This window comes from Phocoena phocoena, chromosome 4, assembly GCF_963924675.1.
Source record: "Phocoena phocoena chromosome 4, mPhoPho1.1, whole genome shotgun sequence".
NCBI classification, from domain to species: Eukaryota; Metazoa; Chordata; class Mammalia; order Artiodactyla; family Phocoenidae; genus Phocoena; species Phocoena phocoena.
Genome location: NC_089222.1, coordinates 110,217,478 through 110,237,182, shown reverse-complemented (window position 1 = coordinate 110,237,182; position 19,705 = coordinate 110,217,478). Strand labels below are relative to the sequence as shown.

At 32.3% G+C, this 19,705-nt stretch overlaps 1 pseudogene; it reads right to left on the bottom strand.

The window, feature by feature from the left end:
* Positions 1-12,171: 12,171 nt before the first annotated feature.
* Positions 12,172-12,858, bottom strand: LOC136122435 (small ribosomal subunit protein eS6-like; annotated as a pseudogene).
* Between the last annotated feature and the right edge of the window lie 6,847 nt (positions 12,859-19,705).

The following is a 19,705-nucleotide window of genomic DNA, read 5'->3' as shown; positions in this document are numbered from 1 at the left end:
AGTACACAGGGACAATGAAAACACAATGATCCAAAACCTATGGGATGCAGCAAAAGCAGTTCTAAGAAGGAACTTTATAGCAATACAATCTCACCTCAGGGAACAAGAAAAATATCAAATAAACAACCTAACCATATACCTAAAACAAGTAGAGAAAGAAGAACAAACAAAACCCAAAGTTAGTAGAAGGAAAGAAATCATAAAGATCAGAGCAGAAATAAAAGAAATAGTCATGAAGAAAACAATAGCAAAGATGAATGAAACTAAAGCTCATTCTTTGAGAAGATAAAATATATATATATATCTTTTAGCCAAACTCATTGAGTAAAAAAGGGAGAGGGCTCAAATCAATAAAATGAAAAATGAAAAGTTACAATGGACACCACAGAAATACAAAGGATCATAAGAGACTACTACAAGCAAATATATGCCAATAAAATAGATAAGCTAGAAGAAATGGGCAAATATTAGAAATGCAAGGATTCTTCAATATTCACAAATCAATCAGTATGATACTCCACATTAACAAACCAAAGAATAAAAAACATGTGATCATCTCAATAGATGCAGAAAAGGCTTTTGACAAAATTCAACATCGATTTATGATAAAAACTATCCAGAAAGTGAGCACAGAGGGAACCTACTTCAATATAATAAAGGCCATATATGACAAAGCCACAGCAAACATCATTATCAATGGTGAAAAACTGAAAGCATTTCCTCTAAGATCAGGAACAAGACAAGGATGTCCACTCTTGCCACTATTGTTCAACATAGTTTTGGAAGTTTTAGCCACAGCAATAAGAGAAGAAAAAGAAATAAAAGGAATCCAAATAGGAAAAGAAGTAAAACAGTCACTGTTTGCAGATGACAAACAGTCATCTTTACATCCAAAGTTACTATACATCAAAAATTCTGAAGATGTTACCAGAAAACTACTAGAGTTCATCAATGAATTTTTTAAAGATGCAGGATACAAAATTAATACACAGAAATCTCTTGCATTTCTATACATTAACAATGAAAGATCAAAAAGAGAAATTAAGGAAACAATCCTATTTACCATTGAAACAAAAAGAATAAAATACCTAGGAATAAACCTACCTAAGGAAACAAAAGACCTATACTCAGAAAAATATAAGATACTCATGAAATAAATCAAATATGACACAGACAGAGAGACATACATTTTCTTAGATTGGAAGAATCAATATTGCCAAAATGACTATACTACCCAAAGCAATATACAGATTCAATACAATCCTATCAAATTACAAATAGTACTTTTCATAGAATTAGAACAAATTTTTTTTTTTAATTTTTATGGAAACATAGAACCCCTGAAGAGACAATGCAATCCTGAGGAAAAAAAAAATGAACTAGAGGAATCAGGCTCCCTGACTTCAGACTTTACTACAAAGCTACAGTAATCAAAACAACATGGTACTGGCACAAAAACAGAAATATAGATAAAAGGAAGAGTATAGAAAGTCAAGAGATAAACCCATGCACCTATGGCCCCCTAATCTTTGACAAAGGAGGCAAGAATATACAATGGAGAAAAGGCAGTCTCTTCATTAAGTGGTGCTGGGAAGACTAGACAGCTACATGTAAGATAATAAAATTAGAACACTCTCTAACACCATACACAAAAATAAAGTCAAAATGGACTAAAGATCTAAATGTAAGGCTAGACACTATAAAACTCTTAGAGGAAAACATAGGCAGAACACTCTCTGACATAAATTGCAACAATACCGTTTTTGGTCCACCTCCTAGAGTTATGAAAATAAAAACAGAAATAAACAAATGAGACCTAATTAAACTTAAAAGCTTTTGCAAAACAAAGAAACCATAAACAAAATTAAGACACAACCCACATAATGGGAGAAAATATTTGCAAACGAATCAACTGGCAAGGGATTAATCTACAAAATATACAAACAGCTCAAGCAACTTAATATCAAAAAAACAAACAACACAATCAAAAAATGGGCAGAAGATCTAAATAGACATTTCTCCAAAGTAGACATACAGATGGGCAAGAGGCACATGAAAAGTTGCTCAATATCACCAATTATCAGAGAAATAAAAATCAAAAGTACAATGAGGTATCAATTCACACCGGTCACAATGGCCATCATCAAACAATCTATAAACAATAAATGCTGGAGAGAGTGTGGAGAAAAGGGAACCACTCTACACTGTTGGTGGGAATGTAAATTGGTATAGCCACTATGGAGAATAGTATGGAGGTTCCTAAAAAAACTAAAAATAGAGCTATGATATGACCCAGCAATTCCACTCCTGATATATATCTGGAGAAAACCATAATTATAAAAGATACATCCACTGCAATGTTCATTGTAACACTATTTATTATAGAGAGGACATGGAAGCAATCTAAATTTCCATTGACAGAGGAATGGATAAAGAAGTGGTACATTATACAATGGAACATTACTGAGCCATAAAAAAGAATGAAATTATGTCATTTGCAGCAACAGTGAAAGAACTGGAGATTGTCATACTGAGTGAAGTAAGTCAGACAGAGAAAGACATATACCATACGATATTGCTTATATGTGGAATCTTAAAAACAATTGTCCAAATAAACTTATTTCCAAAACAGAAATAGAGTCTCAGATGTAAAAACTAAACTTATGGTTACCAGGGGAGAAAGGAGGGGGAGAGGGAAAAATTGGGAGATTAGGATTGACATATACACAATACTATATATAAAATAGATAACTAATAAGGACCTACTGTATAGCACAGGGAACTCTACTCAATACTCTGTAATGGCCTATATGGGAAAAAAATCTAAAAAAGAGTGGATACATGTATATGTATAACTGATTCACTTTGCTGTACATCAGAAATTAACACAAAATTGTAAAGCAACTATAATAAATTTTTTTAAAAAATGACTGCATTCACAATTACTCAGTGTGCTGCTTGAGAATTCTAAAATTATGACTATATGACCAAAATTACTATTTAAAAACATCCAAATTAAAAACTTTTATTGGAGTTTCTTAATTTGCTCTGATTTGTAAAGCATTTTAAATTGTGAATAAGAAGTGTTATATAAATACAAATGATTGATCGATAGGTTACAGATTAGTGAACAGGAAGTCAACAGTTATTGACTGAAATTATGTTAGAAACAAAAATTCTTCCTAGAGAATGGTAAAAAACAAAATACCTCAAACACCTCTAAATCAAAAATTCAGTTACTAAAACGTCCACCAAACTTGTATATATTTAAAAACAATAACAACAAATACATTTTAAAACAGACAATTCAAATTACAGAAAATTTAATGGATATTCAACTTAAATATCTTGTATTGAATATAAAATCACAGGGCAACAAACATATTGAACTTTGTTACCTTGCTATTTACCAGCAGAATTATAACTTAAACTTGGTCATTCCAGTTTCCAATTCAATACTTTCTGGACAAAATATACTTGAAATTAGATAGAATAAGAGATAAAACAATTAAAATTCTAATTTTAATGTATTTTTAAAAACACACAATATGATCAATGACATTATGAAAAGGGACTGTTATTTTTTTTTCTTTAAAAAACTGTGGTTCAATGAAATGTTCTGTGATATGTCTCTCCTTCTCTCTCTCCCTCCATCCCTCCCTCTCTCTCTCTCCCTCTCCACCAGACTTTTATTAGATGGAACTGAATACCTGAAAAAAAAAGTCTTTGAAATGTTGATATTAAACATTTTCATTAAAACAGGGGTGGGGAGTAAATTACTTTTTCACTGAAGTCTTCTAAGATCAGAAGATTTAAATGTTTGCAATGGGTTGATAATCTTAAAAAACAAAAAAACAAAAAACAGAAAAAACTCCACTTAGTCTAAATTCTAATGTAAATATATCGAATGTGATTATGTTCACAGTATTTAAAAATAATAGAAGTATGTTTTTCTCCTGATTAGCTTCTTGTATATATGTTGGCTAAGCCAGACTAGATTAAAATGGGTTCTCTTTAGGACAAAATATTTACTAATGCAAAGGGTCACTTTAGGCTTCACTAAAATAATAATTTAGTATTTGGAATGTTTGTGTGCATGCACAAAACATTCACCATTGTGCTTCTACTCTACAGTGGGGACTAGTCCAGATTTTTCTCAGCAAAAGGATTCTTGCTCACTGAGCCCCTCTTCATTGCCTGTTTATTTCTACCAATGTTGTCATTTTTCAAAGGTTTAAAAATGCTGAATTATGAAATCAGTGGAATATTGGTTTCAACTGGTTTTGGACAAACTCCCACTCTGTTTTAAGAAATTAGACTGGCTCAGCATGGTTTTCATGTCACTTCCCTAAATCAAGCATGTTACATTAGATTAGGAAATGCATATTAGAAGTATGTCACTAAAGCACTCAACTTCTCTACTGAAGTTCAACTGCAATTACATTTTAACATTTTTTTCTACCCTATTATTACATTATATACATTATGATACAGTAAGCTTTCTTTATTACCCTAATGTTTTTCCTCCCCATGCAGTTAAAAAGTGTGTGACAGCAGAGAAGTTCATGATATCTGAAGGACAACATGACAATGCAGCATTCCAACACCAGACTCAACAAAGTGTAGCAAAAGGAGAGAGATAAAAACCTAAGTGAGAAAGTGAAATAGGCTTCTATTGAAGTATGTTAGATTGCAGAGTGGGATCCCATGGGAAGTAGCAGAAGCTCTTTTACTGGAATCATTTAAAAGCTTTCTTAGACAGAATATTTAAGCATATATTTCCTGGAACAATCTCATATTGGAACAGAGAGAGATAAGATGACCTAGAAGTCTTTACTTTCTCTAGCTTCTAATACTTTATGATTCTGTACATATCAAAAGTATATTAAAGTCTGAGGTGCAGTTTTAGACAGCATTAAATTGTTTGTATAGTTTTATAGTTGTGTACAGAAATGTCAGGTAGTGGTCTGTAGGCAGAAATACTGCAGAAGAGCACCCTGAAATTTACAAATGGATTATGTTAATGTACCAATGAAAGTTTCTGCTGAACTTAACCACCTTTTATATTCATGCAGGATAATGTGGTCCTCTAAAAACAAGGTACTGAAATTTATACTGTGTTCTGTGTGCAGTGTACTGAACCTATGAAATATGGTGATAAAATTTTTGTTGAAAATCTAGTTTATAAAATAAAAGGAAAATAAACTCCGGTTATTCCTATTGACACATGCCTTCTAAAAATTAAAAATGTCTTTGAATATATTTTAAAAATATAAGTGAATATATGAAAATTTCAAAATTATTTATACTTTTCAAAACTAATATTATAACAATTTAATTTTATATGTCAACTCTAAAAATAGTCTGAAACCTTGCATGTCTACTTCAAGCTATCATAAATATGTACTTACTCTGCTATGGAAAATGTACTTACTGGGAAAAAATATTCTTTGAACTTGTTCTTAGATGCATCATTGTATGATTACAGCTTGACAAATCTAAAAAAAAAAAAAAAAAGATGATTTGAGTAAAAAGCTTACCTAAAATACAGAATGAAATTCCTTTTAAGTAGTACATTTTAGGCAAAAGTATTTATTTATTTATTTATTGTGGTACATGGGCCTCTCACTGCTGTGGTCTCTCCCGTTGTGGAGCACAGGCTCCGGACACGCAGGCTCAGCAGCCATGGCTCACGCACCTAGCCACTCCACAGCATGTGGGATCTTCCTGGACCGGGGCACAAACCTGTGTCCCCTGCATTGGCAGGCAGACTCTCAACCACTGTGCCACCAGGGAAGCCCACAATTCTAAAAGAGATAGTGTTGAAGTTTCATGATGAGTTCAGAGAAATCCATGATGCTATTTTCCCTATATTTATGTATGCTTAGAACACTTTCATATTTTTTAAAGTAATATCTGATCATCATAAGAAAGTTGTTAACTGTATAAAGAAAAAAATCACTCATAATCAATTACTTGAAGCTTTTCTATTCATTTACAGTGTTTATTGCAGTTGTTTTTCTACATTTTTACTATTATTGATGCTCAGATTAATATGGCACTAGCACAGATTTTCCTTCTTTTGTACTATGAATGATAATATAGGAAAGTACAAAAAATATGCATTTATTTTCTTCATGGATTTTTTTTCCTATCTGGAGATTCTATTTAAGAGGCATTTACACAGACAGTTTGTCTTTATGTTGTCTTTCTTAGGTTTTATCAATAGTTGTGTTTATCAGTTGCAAAATGATATTTATGCATATTCAATAACATATTAATACATACAAATTTCAGGCTGTATAAATCATTTAACAAACCTTCTATGATTGCTCCTAAACCTACTTCACACAAACAAATTTTGGATGCTAGGTGTATAGTCAGTGACACTGGATCAATATTGTAAAATCTCATGGGGAAAAAAGGTTTATTATCTTATACACATACTCAAAAATTTTAGACCTTGAATTTGTAGAAGGTGATTGTCATTGTATACAACAGCTGCCTGAAACATTAATGTTGGTCATTTCAGTTACTCTTCAAGGGGTTCTGAATAGCATTTCTGCTTAAATATCTACCTCTTCCACCTTAAAAGAAAATCCCTGCCATTAAGAACTCCTCACAATTAAGGCTACAGGCACCTATCAATTGTTTTTCCTTTTGAAGTTAAGGTAGATACTGAAAAATAAAATAAACATGCTATAGATTAAGTTTATAGAGTCCTTAGAAAACTTTTCTAACCAAAATCCAAGAGAGTTACCATTAATTACATTTAAATTCTGCATGTATCACACAAGAAAATGCTTCGGTGAACTTTGGTAAGCCAATGACACACTCAGTAAGACTTTTCTAACATTTACTGAGGTCTACTATGGGACTCAAATTTCTTAAGTGTTTTTGAAATTGAAATGTAAACTAATGGCTGATATTCTTAATATTCCTAATATGTTAAGTATTTATGAGCAAGTTTAAATACATATATGGATATATTTTTATCTTAATGTTCATTAAGAATAAAGACAATAAATCTTAATGGGAAATATTAAAATAGGTGTGAAATATAATACTAATTGAGAATAAGTCACAAATTTGTATAGAGGGAGCATAAGGAGAGAAAACACATACTTACACAATTCAGAAAAGCACTTTCGAAAGAGAGGAGATAAATTTGCTTAGGTCACTTATTTTCAAAGCTAATCAACTGCACAGTTGGAAAAGTGGCCCACATAATATTTCTAATTCTCTTTCAGTTCCTTGGGGGAAGAAATGTAAAATGTTGATGTTCTCATACCCCTTGTAATGATCTACCTGTGGGACAAAATACTGTCTATAAATAATTTTAGTAACTTATCAAGTTCACTGAAAATGGTGATATATGGATGTTGAATTTAACATGATATTAAAGAAGTATAACAAATTATTTCTAGAAAAGATGGAAGAACAGGAAAGTTTATCTTCTGTGAGACTGGAGGAAAAAAAATGTTTCTTCACAGTTAGGGCTTTCTGAGTTAATTTTACTAAAACTAAATTTTATTTACTAAAATAAAAGCCTAAAATGTAAATTATGACTAATTAGCCAGTGAGATAAATATCCCTGGAGTTTTATGTTTACATTTCAAGGGTAAATAAATCACCCCTTCTGTGGTTATACCCCCAGATAAAAAATCTGCAGATACTAGTATCATCTTTCCCCTGAAAAATTTTACTTTCCAAAAGACTAGGGTAAGAAAACAAGATCTTTCCCATTATATTTCTGAGGAGACTCGGAGTGGGAAGGGAGACTCTTTCCTATATAAATATCCACATTCACTTTTTTTGGATTTCTCCTTTGCATTAGACTACATTATATATAAAATTACATCTTCTAGTTCTCCTTGTTTTACCCCAAGGTGAAATACTGAGGCAAAGGCAAAGACACATTTGTTATTTGCTATACATAAATAGTATTTACTTTGTCTCTCTCCATGCACCTTGTGTTGGCATTCATGACAATATTAATACATATAGATATTAAAAACTGAACATCCATATTGTGGAAATTTACAGGAAACTGGCAAAACAAATACAGTCCTTCTTAAATAGAGTCATTCAATACTACATAGGAATTCAATAATTCAATAATAGTTTAAGGATCCAGGAAGATAAAAAAATTAAAACCTTTAGTTTTACATAATTTAGATTTCACAGAATGTTATTTCATGGATGATTCCTCCAGCTTAACCCAGTGTTAACATCTTGCATAACTATAGCACAATGTCTAAACCAGGGAATAGACATTGATGCAAACCATAGACGTTATGCAGATTTCATCTGTTATACCTGCACACGTTTGTACATATAACTTTGCACATAGTTTTGAGTGTGTGTAGCTGTATGCAATCTTATCAAAATTGGGACTTCACTTGATAGAGGCTTCACCACCAAAATCAAATTACTACTGTCCCTTGATCGCAAGACTCCAACATGTTACCCTTGTAGCACCATATCCTACCTTTCACCATCTCAAACCCCTAAAGACCATTAATCTCTTTTTCATCTTTATAATGATGTTATATATATTCACATATATTACATATATACTCACGAATGTTATATAAGTGCAATCATGCAGTATGTATTATTTTAGATAAGTTGTTTTTTTTTTTTTTTCCCATTCAGCATGATTTGAGATTCACACAATTTGTGTGTATCAATAGTTTGTTACCTTGTATTGCTGATTAGTATCCCATGATATGGATGTACCACAGATTGCTTAGCAGTTCAGCATTGAAGGACATTTGGGTAGTTTCCAGTTTCTGGCTATTATTAATAAATTTTTTATGAATATTCATTAACAAATTTTAAAATGAAAATAACTTTTAATTTCTCTAGGATATTTTCTCAAGAATGCAATTGCTGGGACATATGGTAAGTCCATTTTTATTTTTTAAAATAATTTGCCAAACTATTTTGCTAAGTGGCTCTACACTTCTACATTTCCACCAACAATGTGTCAGTGATCCAGTTTCTCTGCATCCTCACCAGCATTTGGTGGGATCATTAATTTTATATTTAGCCATTCTGGTAGGTGTGTAGTGATATCTCATGGTATTTTTAATTTGCATTTCTAGATGTTGACCTTTTCTCATTTGTTTATTGTCATCTTTTTATCCTCTGTAGTAAAATTTCTGTTTATGCACTTTAACCATTTTCTAATTATATTGTTGTTGAGGTTCTTTTTGTTTCGCCATTTTTTTGGCAAATGTTTTCTTCCAGTCTATAATTTGCCTTTTCATCCTCTTCACACAATCTTTCACAGAGCAAATTTTTTAATTTGATAAGGTCAAATTTATCATTTCTTTTTAATGTATTGTATTTTTGGTGTCAAGTCTAAGAATTATTTTCCTAGTCCTAGTTCCCAAATATTTTCCATTTTTTTCCTATAAGTTTTATAGTTGTGTGTTGTACATCTAATTCATGATCCATTTGAGTTAAATTCTGAATATAGGGTAAGATTTAATTAAGTTTCATCTGTTTGTCTAGGAATGCCCTATTTATCCAGCAACATTTGTTGAAAAAGCTAACCCTCCTCAATTGAATTGTTTTTGCTCCTTTGTCAAAAATTAAGTGAGCATATTTATGTGGATATATTTCTGTGTTTTTAAGCTATTTTTTATGAAGATATCTCTATGGCATTACATCACTCAGGAAAAAAAAAAGAAATAAAGGCAGATAATCAACTTGCATTTAAGCTAAGAAAAGAGGACAAACCGGCTTCTCAAAGACTATACTTCCTGTTCTGATTCTATTATTTAGAATTTTTCGATAATTGGGAAATATCACATCAGTACAGTATGACTGACTCAATTAGAATTCATTGTTAATCAAGGAAATAATATCCATATGCATGATCTCAATTTCTGTCTACAAGATGATGGTGTTCAAGACCTGCCACATCTCTGTATGGAGCCAAAACATCTATTTCCAATTTTTCCTAAATATTCTTCAATTGAATATCCAGAAAACTCAATATATTTAAGTTTAAATCTGAATTTATGGGGGTTCCCTGATGGTTCAGTGTTTAAAGACTCTGTGCTTCCAATGCAGGGGTTGTGGGTTCGATCCCTGGTGGGGAAACTAAGATCCCACATGCTGCGTGGTATGGCCAAATAAAAATAAAAATTGAAAAAAGTCTGAATTTATGATTTCCTCAAGATAAGAATGAGACACTTTCTTTTCACTGCTTTCACAATTTTAGTTAATAGCAGTTTTATTTATTCAGGCACCTAAACACATGGTCAAATGTGACTGTATTTTTTTTCCTGATTTTAAAAATCCAGCAGATTACCATATTCTGTCAGCTAAGGATCCCAAATATCACATAAATCATGTATGCTATCTCCATTTTCTAATGCTACTGCATTAATTTGTGTTTTTAATATTTCTTCCTTGGATGTCTATAGTAGTCTCACCTTGGCATTCTAAAACAATGACCATGTCACTATTTCTTAATTCTGATTTCCTCAATGCTTTTGGTCACATTGCCAGAAAATAAAATCCACAAATAAGATATCTAGCTTCTCTTTCATCATCTGTAAAATGACAGTTAATTTACCGAAGTTTTAATGCCATTCAAAATATAAAATTAAAAAACATTTGACACAAGCCACTTAGACCAGTGACTGGCATGTAACTGCTTAAGAAATGGTAACTATTTTCATTATCATTAGTAAGTTATACAAAACCCTTGATATTTGAAACCTTGACTACATTTTCAAACTAATATTACTCAAACTTCCATGAGTAGTTTAAACTCACCCTAATGTATCCCACTAGCTCTGTTAATGACTGAACTCCAACCCATCCTTTGGGATTCTGATCAAACATCATCTGCTTTGTAAACCATTGCCTGTTCTCTCTGGACAGTTAGGCATTTTCTCTTCCTTCTCTAAAGTAATATGTAATGTGTGTATTAAATTTTTATATATATTTTTCAATATTTTTACAATTTATTTCCTTCCCTAAACTGAGTTTCTAAAGATCTGGTACCTGAGTTATTATTGTACATTTTCTGTGCTTAAATGTCTAGTTAAATTAATGGAAACTTTAGTTATTAAATATAATCAAATAAGAAACATGAGATTAAAATATGCATTAAAACACTTGGTTGAAAATTAGAAATAATGACACTTCCAAAATGAGTTAAAATAGTATATTTTCATAATTTTATAATATTACCCTCACACTTTCTTAACACACTCTCCTTAGACTAACTAGATAAGAAAAATTGTGGTTTCAATTTCCCTTGTTTATCTACTTACATGAATGACTATATCCTAATAAAGCTGTCTTTTATAGCTTTATTTTCTAAAGAAAAATACTCTAAATATAATCTTCAACTTGTTTTTCTTTTCTTTTGTTAAATCATGGATATACCTACAAATCTGTAGCTAGAGTGATCAGTGATCCAACAATATCTTCTTTTTTAAAAAAGAATTGTTTATTTATTTATAAAAGAATAGCTGATTTACAATATTATATTAGTTTCTGGTATACAATAGACTGATGTGATATTTTTATAGATTATACTTCATTTAGAGTTATTACAAAACTGGCTATATTTACCTATGCTGTACAATATATCCTACTTGCTTATCTATTTTGTACATAGTAGTTTCTACCTCTTAATCCCATACCCTTATCTTGTCCCTCTCCAGTGATAACCACTAGTTTATTCTCTGTGTCTGTTTCTGTTTTGTTACATACATTCATTTGTTTCACTTTTTAGATTTCACATATAAGTGATAAAATAGAGAATTGGTCTTTATCTGATATTTCACTAAGCATAATACTCTCTAGGTCTATCCAAGTTTTTGCAAATGAGAGAATCTCATTCTTTTTTATGGCTGAGTAATATCCCATTATATATAGATATAGACACACACACACCACAATCTTCTTTATCCACTCATCTGTTGATGAACATTAGGATGCTTCCAAATCTTGGCCTTTGTAAATAATGCTGTGAACATTGGGGTGCATATATATTTTCAAAACAGTGTTTTCATTTTTTTTCCAGTTATATACCCAGGAGTAGAATTGCTAGATCATATGGTGGTGCTATTTTCATTTTATTTATTTATTTATTGTTTTTTTGATGTCTGATCTTATTATTTGTTACTTTAGAACATCTCATTTTTGACTAGACTCAGATTTAGAAGTAGAAGCTCTCAGAAAGGACAGCCTCGACTCTTGGAAGTCTGTTCCTGGCATTTTTCTTTGGCCTCCTTCATTCCCCTGGCCAAAAGTTTAGTATATTCTGTAGCCTTTTCCTTATTTTTCTTAGTCGCTGTTCCTTCAGAGCAATATGCCAACGTTTTTGTTGCAGAACACGTGGAGTAACAAGATGCTGAATCCTGGGTACTTTTGTCCTAGGTTTCTTACCTTGTTTGTTTGTGAGCTTTCTCACAAGATACTGGCAGACATTGTCTTCTTTAGAGAGATTGAAAAGCTTGCAGATTCTGCTAGCTCTTTTGGGCCCCAGATAGTGAGGCACAGTAGTATCAGTGAGTCCAGGAATATCCTTCTCCCCTTTTTTTATGGTGACCCAGTTGAACACTCAGATTGGCATCCACAATGCAACCATGTACAGATTTGCACTTTCTTTCTTCAGTCCTCCTTGATCTGTAACAGGAATTCCCATTACTCAGTAGCAGGCAGACTTGGTCATGGATCAAGACACCTGCTTCCTGGTGAAACCTTGTTTGTCATTCCCACCACTGATTCAAACCACATAACCCTTCCATTCTTCAGCCAGAACATCAGTAGCAACTTCTGTGGCCATACCTTTCTCATAAAAGGTACGAAGTTTTCATTCATTGTCCACTTCCATGAGTTTCTGACAACCAGTGGCTTGGAAAGAGATATTCACCTTTGTCCTGAAGCAGCCAATGGCCTCCAAGTCACCGTGAAGAAGAGTGGTAGTACTATTTTCAGTTTGAGGAACCTCCATACTGTTTTCCATAGCGGCTGCACCAATTACACTCCCACCAACAGTGTACAAGAGTTCCCTTTTCTCTACATCCTAGCCAACATTTATTTGTAGATTTTTGATTATAGCCATTCTGATAGGTGTGAGGTGATATCTCACTGTGGTTTACATTTGCGTTTCTCTGATGATTAATGATGTTAAGCATCTTTTCATGTGCCTGTTGGCCATCTGTATGTCTTCTTTGGAAAAATGTCTATTCAGGTCTTCTGCTATATATATATATATATATATATATATATATATATATATATATATACAGTTCTATGAGCTGTTTCTATATTTTGGATATTAACCCCTTATCAGTAATATCATTTGCAAATATTTTCTCCCATAAAAAATGTTGTCTTTTCATTTTGTCAATGATTTCTTTTGCTGTGTAAAAGCTTTTAAGTTTAATTAGGTCCCATTTATTTAGTTTTGCTGTTATTTCTTTTGATTTAAGAAAAGCATTGTTATGATTTATATTAATGAGTGTTCTGCCTATGTTCTCTTTTAGGAGTTTTATGGTTTCAGGTCTTACAGTTAAGTCTTTAATCCATTCTGAGCTTATTTTTGTATATGATGTGAGGAAATGGTCTAATTCGTTTACATGTATCTGTTTGGTTTTTCCAGTACCACTTATTGAAGAGACTGTCTTTTCTTCATTATATATTCTTTTCTTTTCTTTATTTATTTTTGTCTGCATTGGGTCTTCGTTGCTGTGCACAGGCTTTCTCTAGTTGTGGCCAGTGGGGGTTACTTTTCGTTGCAGTGCACAGGCTTCTCATTATGGTGGCTTCTCTTGCTGTGGAGCATGGGCTCTAGGCACGTGGGCTTCAGTAGTTGTAGCACGTGGGCTCAGTAGTTGTGGTGCACAGGCTTAGTTGCACCGTGGCATGTGGGATCTACCTGGACCAGGGCTCAAACCTGTACACTCTGCATTGGCAGGCAGATTATTAACCACTGTGCCAGGGAAGTCCCTCTCCATTGTATATTCTTGCCTCCTTTTTAGTAAATTAACTGGCCATAGGTGCATGGGTTTATTTCTGGACTCTCTATTCAGTTCCCTCAATCTGAGTCTGTTTTTGTGCCAGTACTATATTGTTTTGATTACTGTAGCTTTGTAGTATAGTCTTAAGTCAGGAAATTTGATACCTTCAGCTTTGTTCTTTTTTTTCAAGATTGCTTTGGCAATTCTGGGTCTTTTGTGGTTCCATATCAATTTTAAGATTATTTGTTATAGTTCTGTGAAAAATGTCATGGATATTTTGATAGGGATTGTGTTAAATCTGTAGATTGATTTGGGTAGTATATACAGCTTAACAATATTAACGAATTTCTTAATTTACTTATCACCTAAGCATACACACACACACATACAAATTTCACATATATGACATCATAAATATATGTAGGAGGTTTCTGAGAGGTTTCTTAACTTTTTTATTTTTTTCTTTCCTTTTTCTCCAAAAATATTGTCGTAAACCACACATACTCTCAATAATAGACATAAGGTTATGTTTCATATTTATATATCATCATAAACATATAGAAAATTATAAAATATACACATTTGTAACCACATGTTTTCAGAAATGTATTATTGTAGGAATTAAACTTTTTGGCACTCAATCATTATGTAAATACTTTAAAGTCATTTGACATAATTTTAATTGCTTCTTCTGAATGCTTTTATAAAGTATGCAAAATCAATTATGCCAAAATTTGTCGCAATTCACATTGTTGCCTTCTTTTGCCATTACAGTGTTTCAGCACACATGTATATCCATTAATGCTTCTATTTCATTTTTTTTTTTTTAAATCACAGGAGGAGGCTTGATGAATACAAGAGCAAATGCATCTCTAAATTTTGATATTGTGGTACAATTTGCATTTGCCTTAACAATGAATAAAAACACCCTACATATACCTGTGAAAGTCTGATGGTGGTGAAACAACTTAGCAACTTTACTAAATTTTAATTTCTCTACTTTGCAAATAGGGCAACCTCTTGGTAGCTAACACCCATTGTTGCTGGTTTGTATTCTTGCCCTAAAGCACAAACTGGACTTTATACTACTCTATTAGCCTTTGCTGGCAGGGTGGAGAGCAGGGAGAGAGAGATAGACAGACAAACAGAGACAGAGACATAGACAGAGACAGAGAGGGAGGGAATGAGTTTAAGAAACTGGCTTATGCTATTGTGGAGTTCAGCAAGTCCAGAATCTGCAGTGTAGGCTAGCAGGCTGGGGACCTAGGGAAGAGTTGATGCGACAGTCTGAGTTGGAAGGAAGTATGCTGATAGAATTCTCTTTTCTTCAGAGGAGGTCAGTCTTTTTCTATTAAGTACTTCAACTAATTTGATGAGGTCCATTCACATTATGAAGTATAATGTCCTTTACCCAAAATCTACTAAGTTAAATGTTAATCTCATCTAAACAATACTTCACAGAAATATCTGGAATAATATTTGACCAACTATCTGAGTACAGTGGAGAGCCAGGCTGACAACTAAGTTTAACCACAACAACTATGTATATGATTTCATCTTCCTACACACAAGGAAACTGAGACTGAGTACTGTCAAAATGCTGTGTTAAATCAAAAACAGACATTTTACATTTAACTAATTTTGTAGCTGAAGCCACTAGTTTTCCCTCAGAGTATTTTCTTCCCTCTTTCTTAGGAATAGAATTCTGGAATTATTTGGATATATGGTTATTTGGAATAAACACTGTATTTCCAAGACTTACTTGGAAATAGTTGTAGTCATGTGACTAAGATCTAGCCAATGGAATGAATGAATATTTATCAGCTGTCTTTTCCAAGAAGTATCTTTAATAGGAATGGGTGTGTTCTTCAGTTTTCTTTTATCACAATTGAATCTGGAGTAAATTAACATGCTAAGTATGGCAGACTAGGTAGATACTAGTAAACTGGTTTCCTTTATAAAAGCTTTAGACTGCTGTCATATTCAATTTGCTTGAGGAAGAAAGATGTTTCTATGTTGATTAAGTCACTATTATATTAGGTTTTTTATTACTAACAGGTAAATAATACATTTGTTTTAGATAAACTCTGGTGGCTGATCACAATGTGCCTTTCTATGTTCTATACAAATCTTTCTACTTACATAGAATGGCCCACTAACTCATTCTCAAATAAAGTTACTTTTTAATGATATTTTTTCCATGCTACCAATTATCTGGCATGACTTTCCAAAGAATTATGAACATATTTCACTTCCATTAATTAAGGAAATATAAAATTTTAAGGTACATTTACAAATCAATGATCTACATGATATACTGACACATTGTGGGAGAGTCCTAGAAGTTTCTCAGTTATTTAGACAAAATATCAAATAGCTTAAGACCTTTATCACTTTTAAACAAAGATTTTTTTCTAATTCTGCTTACTCATGATTTTGTTTAAAAAAAAAATCAAAATAATAAAGTTAAAGCCATTGCAATCCTTTTGTTCTAATAATATTACAGATTTTTATAAAATCAGTGTTTTTATGATGCTGGAGTAATATATCTATTCAATTTTTCTTTCAAACATTCATTCATTTATCCAGCTATTTATTCTATAAAAGAATTAACAAGAATCGACTGAATACCAGCTCTGAGGATAAACGTATACATAAGGCACAGGGTCTGCTTTCAAGCTTCTGGTAATCTTTGAAGAAAAAAAAAAGATATTTATCATGCCATGTATCAGATACATGAAAGGAATAAGTATAGGATATTAGTGTTGCTAACTTAATGTTGGTTTTAATAATTCTCTCTGTTGATGTCCTCCCATGAGAAGTAGAAACCTGAAGCTGTGAATATTGATTTCTCAATGCCTGGAGTTTTTCTTCTTTAGAATTGCTGAGAAACTAAGAGAAGAATGGAGAGTCATTTGGACATAGATTAATGGACACCTCTTTAACGTGGATCCACAGGGACTTTCAAAATTTCTCTGGTCATTATATGGCTAGCACCAATATCTCAAGAAGCTTGGCACTCATTTTATTTTTTCCTTTAAACAACAGTTTTGTGGTAAGAATGAATCCCTAGGGGTGTATAAAGTGTAAGTTGTTTGTATTCAAAAGAATACTCTTCTCAGACTGCAGTGGTAAATATTACTCTTTCTTTCTTAAGTAACTCATGTTGCCTGAGTCTAGGAAGAAATAACATAGACACGGTTTGTCAATATTATCTCAGAAGAAAATATCACAGATGTGTCCCATCCTTTTCAAGTTCAACCTGTACCCCCAATGGATTTATCAATATTTCATGTTGATAAAAACAAACAGGGTGAGGATGAGATTTGATCAGATTTGATGAGTCTTAAAGGAGGAAATAGAACTTAGCAGTATCTGATAAAACTGCTAAATGGCTGAAAATAACCATAAGATATTCTGAAACCTTTACAGGCACGCTTCTGCAGTTTTCATGATGTTATGGGTGGTAAGTAGAGGTACATAAATGTGAATCATTTTACTCATTTGTTTAGGAAATGTAAAATGATTAATTTAGTCAAGTAAAGAAACTTTTCATTCTGTAAATGTAGGTAGCCTTTGTCTTGAAGTTATGGATTATTGAGTAATTAGAAGAATCCATGGGCATTTATGAGTGAGATTTTTTTTTAATTTATAAAAAATATCTCCAGACTTGGACAACAAAAAACCCTTGCTCAGAAGAGAAACAAAACAGAGTGCATAGCTGAAAGAATTCAAGAAGTCAGGGAGAATTGAAAAAGACTAAGCAAATATTATAAAGAGATGCAGGAGTAAAAGAAAAGGACATATTTAGACTTATGACCTTAATATTTTCAAATAGAGAGAAAGCAGAAAACCTTTCATCAGAAATCAAGATTATTGTCTGACTTGCTTCACTTAGTATGATAATCTCTAGTTGCATCCATGTTTCTGCAAATGGCATTAATTCATTCTTTTTTATGTCTGAATGATACTCCATTGTATATATGTACCAGATCTTCATCCATTCATCTGTTGATGGACATTTAGGTTGCTTCCATATCTTGCTTCCAGTGCTGCTATTAACACTGGAGTGCATGTATCTTTTTGAATTAGAGTTTTCATATTTTCCAGATATATGCCCAGGAGTGGAATTGCTGGATCATATGTTTATTTTCAGTTTTTTAAGGAACCTCCATACTGTTTTCCATAGTCACTGAACCAACAGTGACATTCCCACCAACAGTGTAGGATGGTTCCCTTTTCTCCACACCCTCTCCAGCATTTATTATTTGTAGACATTTTGATGATGGTCATTCTGACCTGTGTGAGGTAATACCTCACTGTATTTTTTATTTGCATTTCTCTAATAATTAATGATGTTGAGCATCTTTTCATGTGCCTGTGGGCCATCTGTATGTCTTCTTTGAAGAAATGTCTACTTAGGTCTTCTGCCTCTTTTTTTCTTGTGTTTTTTTTTGGTTTTTGTTATTGAGCTGTATAAGCTGTTTGTATATTTTGGAAATTAATTCCTTGTGGGTCACAGGTCACATCATTTGCAAATATTTTCTCCCATTCCATTGTTTGTCTTTTTGTTTTGTTTATGTTTTCCTTTGATGTGCAAAAGTTTTAAGTTTACATAGGTCCCATTTGTTTATTTTTGCTTTTGTTTTCATTAGTCTAGGAGAGAGATCCCCAAAAAAATATTGCTGCGATATATGTCAAAGAGTGTTCTGCCTATATTTTCCTCTAGGAATTTTATAGTATCTGGTCTTATATTTAGGTCTTTAATCCATTTTGAATTTATTTTTGTATATGGTGCTACAGAATGTTCTAACTTCATTATTTTACATGTAGCTGTCCAGTACCCAGTATCATTTATTGAAGTGACTGTGTTTTCTCCCTTGCATATTTTTGCCTCCTTTGTTATAGATTAAGTCAGATTGAGAAAGACAATTATCATATGATATCACTTTTATGTGGAATCTTTAAAAATGATACAAATGAATTTACTTACAAAACAGAAATAGATTCATAGAAAACAAACTTATGATTACTAAAGGGAAAAGGGTGTCGGGATAAATTAGGAATTAGGGATTAACAGATATACACTACTATATATAAAATAAACAACAAGGACCTACTGTAAAGCACAGGGAACTACATTCAATATTTTATAATAACCTATAATGGAAAAGAATGTGAAAAACAATAAAAATATATAAATATAAATATATAAATTGATTCAGTTTTCTGTACACCTGAAACATTATAAATCAACTATACATCAGTTTAAAAAAAGTTAAATTAAATAAAGCAGCTAATGGATGAACATTCTTGATGCTCCTAGTCAAAAATTACAACATGACAGTTACAGCCTGAATGTATAGATGACAAACAAGTCTCTGACTTACCTTCATCTAATATGAACTGCCATGTTGTTTTTGGTTTATGGAATCTAAACCTCTTCCTAAAGTTGATGCTATCTGACTCCAGTTCCCAGATCTGTCAAGTCCTGGACCTGGTCTCTAAGCCTGATGTTCTTTTAAACTAAAAATACTAGAGCTAATTATAAATTACCATTGGTTCTCAGTTTTAAACATATCTCTTTTAATCATATGCTTGAGTTATTGATAAATTCATGGCCTAAAGTAGGACCAGCCTATTTTTCTACTGTTTCTCTTATAATCATCTTCTAGAAAATAGTCTTCTATTTAATCTCAAAACCT